The sequence below is a fragment of the Leptonychotes weddellii genome, unplaced genomic scaffold (assembly GCF_054177405.1).
Source record: "Leptonychotes weddellii isolate Sample4059 unplaced genomic scaffold, ASM5417740v2 HiC_scaffold_215, whole genome shotgun sequence".
In the NCBI taxonomy this organism is placed as follows: domain Eukaryota; kingdom Metazoa; phylum Chordata; class Mammalia; order Carnivora; family Phocidae; genus Leptonychotes; species Leptonychotes weddellii.
Genome location: NW_027802768.1, coordinates 30,352 through 41,144, shown reverse-complemented (window position 1 = coordinate 41,144; position 10,793 = coordinate 30,352).

Genomic DNA, 10,793 nt, shown 5'->3' with positions numbered 1-10,793 from the left:
GAAAATCCTGAAAGCAGTTCAGGACAAGAGGTCCATAACTTACAAGAGTAGAAACATTAGACTGGTAGCAGACCTATCCATAGAGACTTGGCAGGTTAGAAAGGACTGGCATGATATATTCAGGGTGCTAAATGAGAAAAATATGCAGCCAAGAATACTTTATCCAGCAAGGCTGTCATTCAAAATAGGAGAGAGAAAAAGTTTCCAGGACAAACAGAAACAAAGAATTTGTGATCACTAAACCGACCCTGTAAGAAATATTAAAGGGGATCCTTTAAGCAAAGAGAGCCCAAAAGTAATATAGACCAGAAAGGAACAGAGACAATATACAGAAACAGTGTCTTTACAGGTAATACAATGGCACTAAATTCATATCTTTCAATAGTTACTCTGAATGTAAATGGGCTAAATGCCCTAATCAAAAGTCACAGGGTATCAGATTGGATAAAAAAGCAAGACCCATCGATATGCTGTGTACAAGAGACTTATTTTAGACCCAAGTCACCTCCAGATTGAAAGGGAGGGGGTGGAAAACCATTTACCATGCTAATGGACATCAAAAGAAAGCTTGGGTGGAAATCCTTATATCAGACAAATTAGATTTGAAACCAAAGGCTGTATTAAAGGTGAGGAAGGACACTATATCATACTTAAAGGGTCTATCCAACAAGAAGACCTAACAGTTGTAAGTATTTATGCCCCTAACATTGGAGCAGCCAATTATATAAGTCAATTAATAATGAAATTAAAGAATCACATTGATAATAATACAGTAATAGTAGGGGACTTCAACACCCCACTCACTGCAATGGACAGATCATCTAAGCAGAAAATCAACAAGGAAACAATGGCTTTGAATGACACACTGTCCAGATTGACTTAACAGATACATTCAGAACATTTCATCCTAAAGCAACAGAATACACATTCTTCTTGAGTGCGCATGGAACAGTCTCCAGAATAGATCATATACTAGGTCACAAATCAGACCTTAACAACTACAAAATGATTGAGATCATACCATGCATATTTTCTGACCACAATGCTATGAAACTTGAAGTCAACCACACACACACACAAAAATTAGAAAGACCACAAATACATGGAGGTTAATCAACATGCTACTGAAGAATGAATGGGTCAACCAAGAAAGCAAAGAAGAAATTAAAAAAAAAAATCCATGGAAGCAAATGAAAATGAGAACAATGACAGTCCAAAACTTTTGGAAGGCAGCAAAAGGGGTCCTAAAGAAGTATATAGCTATATAGGCCTACCTCAAGAAGCAAGAAAAGTCTCAAACAACCTAGCCTTATACCTAAAGGAGCTAGAAAATGAACAACAAATGAAGCCTAAAGCCAGAAGAAAGGAAATAATAAAGATTAGAGCAGAAATAAAGGATATAGAAACTAAAACACAACCCACCACCAACAACAACAATGACAAAAAAAACCCACTAGAACAGATCAACAAAAGTAGGAGCTGGTTCTTTGAAAGAATTAACAAAATTGATACAACCCTAGCCGGACTTATCAAAAAGAAAAGAGAAAGGACCCAAATAAATAAAATCATGAATTAAAGAGGAGAGATTATAACGAACACTGCAGAAATACAAACAATTATAAGATAATATTATTAGCAAATATATGCCAACAAATTGGGCAATCTGGAAGAAATGGATAAATTCCTAGAAACACACAAACTACCAAAACTGAAACAGGAAGAAATAGAAAATTTGAACAGACCCATAACCAGCAAAGAAATTGAATCAGTAATCAAAAATCTCCCAACAAACAAGAGTCCAGGACTGGATGGCTTCCCAGAGGAATTCTACCAAACATAAAAGAAGAATTAATACCCGTTCTTCTCAAACTGTTCCAAAAAATGGAAATGGAAAGAAAACTTCCAAACTCATTCTATGAGCATTACCTTGATTCCAAAAGCAGAGACCCACTAAAAAGGAGAATTACAGACCAATATCCCTGATGAACATCGGTCCAAAATTTCTCAACAAGATACTAGCAAATCAAATCCAACAGTACATTAAGAGAATTATTCACCACAATCAAGTGGGATTTATTCTTGGGCTGCAGGGTTGGTTCAATAGCAAATCAATCAACATGATACGCCACATTAACAAAGTAGGGATAGAGGGAATGTACCTCAACATCATGAAGTCCAAATACGAAAAACCCACAGCTAATATCATCCTCAGTGGGGAAAAATGGAGAGCTTTCCTCTATGGTCAGGAACTAGGCAGGGATGTCCACTCTTATCACTTATTTAACAGTACTGGAAGTCCTAGCCTCAGCAATAAGACAACAAAAAGAAATAAAAAGCATACAAATCAGCAAGAAAGAAGTCAAACTTTCACTATTTGCAGATGACATGATACTCTATATGGAAAACCCAAAAGATTCCACCAAAAAATTCCTAGAACTGATAACCAAATTCAGTAAAGTCACAGGATACAAACTCAACATACAGAAATCGTTTGTATTTCTATATACCAATAATGAAGCAGCAGAAAGAGAAATTAAGGAATCAATCCCATTTATAATTGCACTGAAAACCCAAGAAGATACCTAGGAATAAACTTAACCAAAGAGGTAAAAGATCTATACTCTAAAAACTATAAAACACTGATGAAAGGAATTGAAGAGGACACAAAGAAATGGGAAAACCTTCCATACTCACCGATTAGAAGAACAAACATCGTTAAAATGTCTATACTACCCAAAGCAATCTCCACATTTAATGCAATCCCTATCAAAATACTACCAGCATTTTTCACAGAGCTAAAACAAACAATCCTAATATTTGTATGGAACCACAAAAGACCCCGAATAGCCAAAGCAACCTGAAAAAGAAAAGCAAAGCTGGAAGCATCACAATTTTGGACTTTAAGACTTCAAGTTATATTTCAAAGCTGTAGTGATCAAGACAGTTTGGTACTGGCACAAAAACAGACACATCAATCAAAGGAACAAAACAGAAAACCCAGAAATGAACCCACAACTATATGGTTGATTAATCTTTGAAAAAACAAGAAAGGATATCCAGTGGGAAAAAATGATAGTCTCTTTAACAAATGATGTTGGGAAAACTGGACAGCTACATGCAAAAGAATGAAACTGGACCACGTTCTTACACCATATACAAAAATAAACTCAAAATGGATGAAAGACCTAAGTGTGAGATCGGAAACCATCAAAATCCTGGAGGAGAACACAGGCAGCAACCTCTTTGACATTGGCTGCAGCAACTTCTTGCTAGACACGTCTCCAGAGGCAAGGGAAACAAAAGCAAAAATAAACTATAGGGACTTCATCAAAATAAAAACCTCTGCACAGAGAAGGAAACAATCAACAAAACTAAAAGGCAGCCTTTGGAATGGGGGAAGATATTTGCAAATGACATATCCAACAAAGGGTTGGTATCCAAAATATATAAGGAACTTATAAAACTGAACGCCCAAAAACCAAGTAATCCAGTTAAAAAAAAATGGGTAGAAGAGGTGCACCTGGGTGTCTCAGTTTGTTAAGCATCCGACTTCAGCTCAGGTCACGGTCTCAGGGTCCTGGGATTGAGCTATGCTCAGCAGGCAGTCTGCTTGTCCCTCTCACTCTCCCTCTGCCCATTGCCTTCTCATGCTCTCTCTGTCTCTTTAAATAAATAAATAAATAAATAAATAAATAAATAAATAAATAACAAACAAACAAATGGGCAGAAGACACAAATCGACATTTTTCCAAAGAAGACACACAGTTGGCCAAAAGGCACATGAAAAGATGCTCAACATCACTCCTCATCAGGGAAATGCAAATCAAAATCCCAATGAGATATCACCTCACACCTCTCAGAATGGCTAAAATTAAAACCACAAGAAATGATAGGTGTTGGTGAGGATGTGGAGAAAAAGGAATCCTCACGCACTGTTGGTGAGAGTGCAAACTGGTGCAGCTACTATGGAAAACAGTATGCAGGTTTGTCAAAAAATTAAAAATAGTATCATATAAAATAATAATTCCACTACTGGATATTTACCCAAAGAATAAAAAACATTAATTCAAAAAGATATGTGCACCCCTACATTTATTGCAGCATTATTTACAATAGCCAAATTATGGAATCAACCCAAGTGTTCATCAAGAGATGAATAGATAAAGAAGAGGTGGAACATACAATGGAATATTACTTAGCCATAAGAAAGAATGAAATCTTTTCATTTGGAACAAGATGGATGGATCTGGAGGGTATAATGCCAAGTGAAATAAGTTGTTCAGAGAAAGACAAATACCACATGATTTCACCCACGTGTAAAATTTAAGGAACAAAACAAAGAAAAAAGAGACAAAAACCATACTCTTAACTATAGAGATGGTTACCAGAGGGGAGGTGGGTGGGGGATGGGTGAAATAGGTGAAGGGGATTAAGAGTATACTTATCATGATGAGACTTGTTGAATACTAATTTGTGCACTTGAAAGTAATATACCACTGTATATTAATTTTACTGGAATTAAAATTAAAAAAGAAAAGTCCAGAAAAAGCATCTAGACACAGACCTTATACCTTTCATAAAATGTAACTGAAAATGGATCATAGAAGATAATATAGAAGGAAACCTAGATGACCTTGAGAATAGCCCTGACTTTTTAAATGTAACACCAAAGGCATAATCTATGAAAGAAATAATTGATAAGCTCAGTTCCTTAAAAAAAACTTCTGCTTTGTGAAAGACCACATCAAAATGAAAGAGAAAAGACAGACTGGTAAAAGTTATTTGCAAAAGACATCTGATAGAGGACTTTTATTCAAAAAATATAAAGAACTCTTAAAATTCAGCTGTAAGAAAACAACCTAATTAAAAATGGGCCAAAGACTTTGACACTAAAGAAGATACACAGATGGAAAATAATCATATGAAAAGATGCCCCACATTAGGGGAAGACAAATTAAACAATTAAAACAATCAGATACCACTAAACACCATTAGAATGACCAAAATTGGAACACTGACAATGCCAAATGCTGGAGAGGATATGGACCAACAAGAACTCTCATTCACTGCTGGTGGGAATGCAAAATCACACAGCCACTTTGGAAGTCATTTTGGCAGTTTCTTATAAAAATAAACATGCTCTTAGCATATGATCCATCAATCATGCTCCTTGCCATTTGCCCAAAGTATTTGAAAATTTATGTCCACACAAAAACCTGTAGAAGGATGTTTATAGTAGCTTTATTCATAATTGCCAAGACTTGGAAGCAACCAAGATGTTCTTCATTAGGTGAATGGATAAATAAACTGTGGTACATCCAGATAGTGGAATATTATTCAATGCTAAAAAAGAAAGAGCTATTAAGCCATGAAAAGCCATGGAGGAGCCTTATATGCATGTTACTGAAATAAGCCAATCTGAAGACTACACACTGTATGATTCCAACTATAAGACATATTGGAAAATGCAAAGCTGTGAAGACATTAAAAGAACAGTGTTTGCCAGGAGTCAGGATAGGGAGAAGTATGAATAGGCAGAACAGAGAGGATTTTTTAGGACAAGCAAAATACTCTATATGATATTATAATAGTTAATACATGCTTATCAAAACCCAAAGAATATACAACACCAAGAACAAACCCTAAAGTAAACTATGGACTTTGAGTGATTATGATGTATCAATGTAGATTTATCAATTGCAACAAATATACCACTCTGGTGTGGGACATTGATAACGGGGAGGTTATGCACGTGTGGGGGCAGAAGCTATGTGGAAAATCTCTGTACCTTCTTTTCAATTTTGCTGTGAAACTAAAATTGCTCTACAAAATAAAATATTTAAAACAACAATAAAACAGAACTAAGGGATTTACTCAGCTCAGATTTCTCTGTGAACCTCTCTTTCTTTAGGTCAAGTGTTCATTTCTTACTCAATGAATTGTGTTGGGAAGTCATGGAGCCCACTGCCCATTCAGCAGGAATTATGTGTAAAACAGGATATAATGATGTCTTAGTCTGTTTGGGCTATAATAAAATACCATAAACTTCATAGCTTATAAACAACAGAAATGTGCTTCTTACAGTTCTGGAGACTGGAAGTTCAAGATCAACATGGTTTTTGGGTGAGAGCCCTCTTCCTGGTCACAGATTTGTGTTCTATCCTCACACGGCAGAAGGTAGTAGGGAGCTCTGTGGGGTCTCTTTTATAAGAGCATTAATCCCATTTATGAAGGTTCTGTCTCATGATTGAATCACCTCCCAAAGGCCCCATCACCTACTACTATCACCTTGGGAATTATGTTCTATATGAATTTTGGGGGGACACAAACGTTTAGACCATAGAAGATGATATAGGTGGAAATTTGAGCAAGGTGATCCCTCTGAGTCTAGCTGCAGCTAAAGGACGTGTGTTCCTCCATTGATATAGTTGATGGAGAACTCCACTAATCTAGCCCTGTATGAGGCTTGTGGAACAATGGAAATTCGAGTATATAACTATCAAGGTTTGGGTGAGGCTTCCATTCACTAGTGCAGACAGAGCTATAATAGTCAAGTGGCGTGATGAATAATGGCAGTGTCATGGCAAATTAGACCATTAACACCCAGAAGAGGCAAGAATCATTATGCATAGAGGAAAGGCTCCTCTGCTGTAGCAAAGTAAATGGTGACTGAGGGGATGGAAATTTGAAGCTCAGCAATTCCGATGCTATTGTGATTTAAAGCAGGTTACTCAAAATGTGATTTGTGAGCTTGATGGAAATGTACATTCTCAGACCTAAAGCTGTACTTAATGAATCAGAATCTCTGGTGGCAAGGTCCTAATTTTCCAGGTGATTTGGAGCACACTGAAGTTTGAGAAACACTGGCTTGAGAATCTTCCCTACCTGACTGAAGACTGCATAGAGGAGCGGGGAAAGAACAATCATGGGAGGGGTGTGAGTGGTTTAGTTCTGGGGTTGAAGAGTTAGAGATCTTTGGGGAAAAAGGCAGTTTAACAGTGGCATCCCAGGATTGTTAAGGGGAAGACCATTTACTGGATGGATGTTGATGTAAATAAGGAGCTGAACTTCTAGAAAATGAGAAACTTCTGGAAAAAGCACCTCTTGCCTTATACATCTGGAAAAGTGAATTGACTCATGAGGTCACAGATAATGATGTCCTCTAGTCATGCCCACCTATGTGTGGAATCAAGAACATGACTCAGGGTTCATGGATACCACATTTAGAATACCACATTAGAATCTAGATAATATTCTAGAGGGTCCCCAAGCAGAATTTGCCAGATGTAGCAAATCCTTGAATTTCCTTTCCAACATGATTCTTATGAAAGGTGTAGAAAGTAAGGCTACATTTTCTTTTATAGTGGATGATTATCATGAAGACCTTTCTGATTATCTCTGAAGGTCTGGGAATATGTGGGTAAATAATTGTTTCATGACCAGAGTAAATTTTTTTTATCTGCACTGGTTTATCAAGTAGGGTGTAATGATGTCTATGAACCAGGCTGGGCACCTTCCCATGAATCTAGGCTACTCGACAGTAAAAGCTGCAGGTTACTGCTATTCTCTACTTATATTTCCTGATCTATCTTACTTTTAAAATAGATACAGAGGACACCAGATAATGTCCAGTTACCCTTAATACCATGGAAATAGACAAGATGACCCAAAGGCTTCCTACGTTGTATAATTACATGAAGATTAAACTCATCAGAGCTTTCCCATTTATTTCTACCAGTTACAGTTATTATAAATATCTTCATCAGTTCTTCAATAACATTCTATCCTGGCCTGGCTAATAAAATTGATGGACTTTGACATGTAATATTCACAAATGCAAAAAAATCCTGTTACTATAGCCATAGTTATGATAAATTATTTTTGAAGACATATTTTGAGCAGATGCTTGATTGGACTGTACTATAAGTCCAGCTCCAGATCTGCGTGCAGCACGGTCTCAGAAAATATTGATTTTAAATTAAATATGACATTTCATCTTTTCTATCAAAACAGAAGGCCAAATGAAAACAAAAAAGAAGATAGAGATTGGACTTTTGAAAAGAAATGTAAAAAGATGTGACAATAGCTCCTAGATAAAACAGGCAATATTTAAAAGGTAACTCATTCATGAATTAGTGAATTTAGATGGCATATGTTTTAGAATATTAGCTTATAAATCTAACTTTTTAATTTTGTGAACAAATCTTAGTTGATGAGACAGGTTGTGGAGAAAATCAAATCACATTTATAATTTATCATTTGTATTTTATTGTTCTTAAATTATGTTGTATATGAAAGGACATAGAATTCCACTATTTTCTCTCCAACACTATTTTCTCTCCTGTGGGATATCAGGGTAGCCACAGACATGGCTGAAGGCTGCCAGTTGGTCACAGTTATCTCCTCAAATCTACTTGATAGAAACCTGAAACAATAAGTTATTTTACACAAATAAAATCATCAAGAACCATATTAAACTTTTTTTTAACCAAATAAAACTTTTTATTATTTCAGTCAGACAGATCGACCCAACTTGCCTTTGGAAATAATGACTACTTTTTCAAGTCCTAACACTTGGCTAGAAGTGACCTTCATGGGGTGCCTGGGTGGCTCAGTTGGTTAAGCGTCTGCCTTCGGCTCAGGTCATGATATCAGGGTCCTAGGATCGAGTCCCACATCGAGCTCCCTGCTCAGCATGGAGTCTGCTTCTCCCTCTGCCTGCCATTCTCTCTCTCTCTGACAAATGAACAATAAAATCTTTTAAAAAATACTAGAAGTGACCTTCATTAATACTTTGATCTTTTAATGAAGTCATCTGCAACATATTTGAGCTGGCATGACCCTGGTGTATCATGTTTTAGGCTGGAATCTTTTGTATCAGACTGAGGGCATCAGGAGCTGACCATTTTCTCTTTCCAGATAAAGGACACATGAATATGAGTCAGTGAACCATGGTACCAATCTCTAATGATCAATTCATCAGCACTTGCCAAAAAATCTACCTGCTTTATTGCCATGTTGGTTATACTTACTTAATTAAATTTGACTAAAAAAATTACTGCAAGGCAATAATTAAGTATAAGGTGTTATAGAGGAATCAGTTGTGATAAAATATGTAATTCAATATGGTCTGATATATGATATGATATCATATAGACAAGTTATAGTTAGGCCTTCATTGTTTCTGGCACATTTATTATTTCATTTGACCTTCTCAGCAACACTTACCCCTTTTGGTTGAGGAAACTGAGGCCAGAGGGATGGAATGATTTGCAGTGCTCATGGATGACTGGTCTTTGGTGACACAACACAGACAAGAACTAACTCCCACACCTGATAGGAGTTCTCCCCATCATTCTTATCTCTGCCCAACTTGCAACACAGCCATTGATTTGTTGCCATCCACTCTTTATTGATGAACACCATGTGGTGGAAAACATCATTGTACACAGGATTTCCTGGTTGCTGAGCCACTCTTCACCCTGGATGTGAAAGATGCTGCCTGCCAAGTGAATCTGACTGAGAAGGCGAGAGGTTCGCAGCTTTAACAGGTGCACATCAAGTCGTCATCAATCTTTGTAACGGTGCTGCTCCCATTCTTTTTAACCTTTCTCTGAAGTGTGATGCCTTTGTTAAGACTCAGTTTTGGATGGAAGAAAAAGAGTATTTCTTTCCCAAAGAGCATGCCTACTTTATCAAATGCATTTTAGGACAAGACAAAACCTACTCTTACCTTGACTTTGTGTGAAACCCCCTCCCTAGAGCAGACTGGAGATTTTTACCCAGTTCCATCAAATGTCACCATTCGGCTTCTTAGTAACATTTAGCCCCAGACCTACGAGAACTCCATGGTACTCTCCTTTCTTTTCCTCCCTTATCTAATTCATCAGTAAATACTTATGACTCTATTTCCAAAATCTATTCCCTCTGTCCAAATTGTCTCCTCCTCTCCCCTGCTTCTCCCTGAATCCAAGCTACCAGTGCTCCTGCCTGCCTTCCTCTGGTAGGAGCTACAGCTCTAACAAGTCCATTTCCTTTCACTCTTGCCCCTGTTACTGCCCAGCCTCCACAAAGTGACCAGAGAAACACTTTTGTTTTTTTAAAGATTTTATTTATTTATTTAAGAGAGAGAGAGCAAAGGGAGGGGCAGAGGGACAGAGAGAATCTCAAGCAGACTCTGTGCTGAGCACAGAGCCCGACGTGGCGCTCAATCTTATGACCCTGAGATCATGACCCGAGCCGAAATCAAGAGACCAACGCTTAACAGACTGAGCCACCCAGGCACCCCAAGAAACGCTTTTAAAAAGGTAAGTCTTGTCACTCTCTGTTTAAAACCTTTCACTGGCTGCCCATTGACATTAAACTAAAACCTGAATCCCTTACCTGGGCCCACAGGCCCTGTCTACCACACAGTCTTCATGCTTCCCTTCCCCCCTTGGTGCATGCTGCTTCAGCCGCACACACTGTTAGGACATGCCAAGCTCCTCCCACTGTGGTAGGCTGCACATTGCCCTCCCCCCCACCTACAAAATATATCCATGTCCTGATCCCTGGAACCTGTGGATGTTACCTTATATGGCAAAAAAAGAGATATGATTGATCGATTGATTGATTGCCAATGTGATTAAATTAAATGACATGAGATGGGGAGATTGATTATCCTGGGAGATGGGCCCTAAATGCCATCACAGGTGTCCTTATAAAGAAGAGGCAGAGGGATATTAGACACTCACACAGGAGAAGCTTTGAGGATGCTGGCCTTGAAGATTGGAACGATTCTGACAAAAACCAAG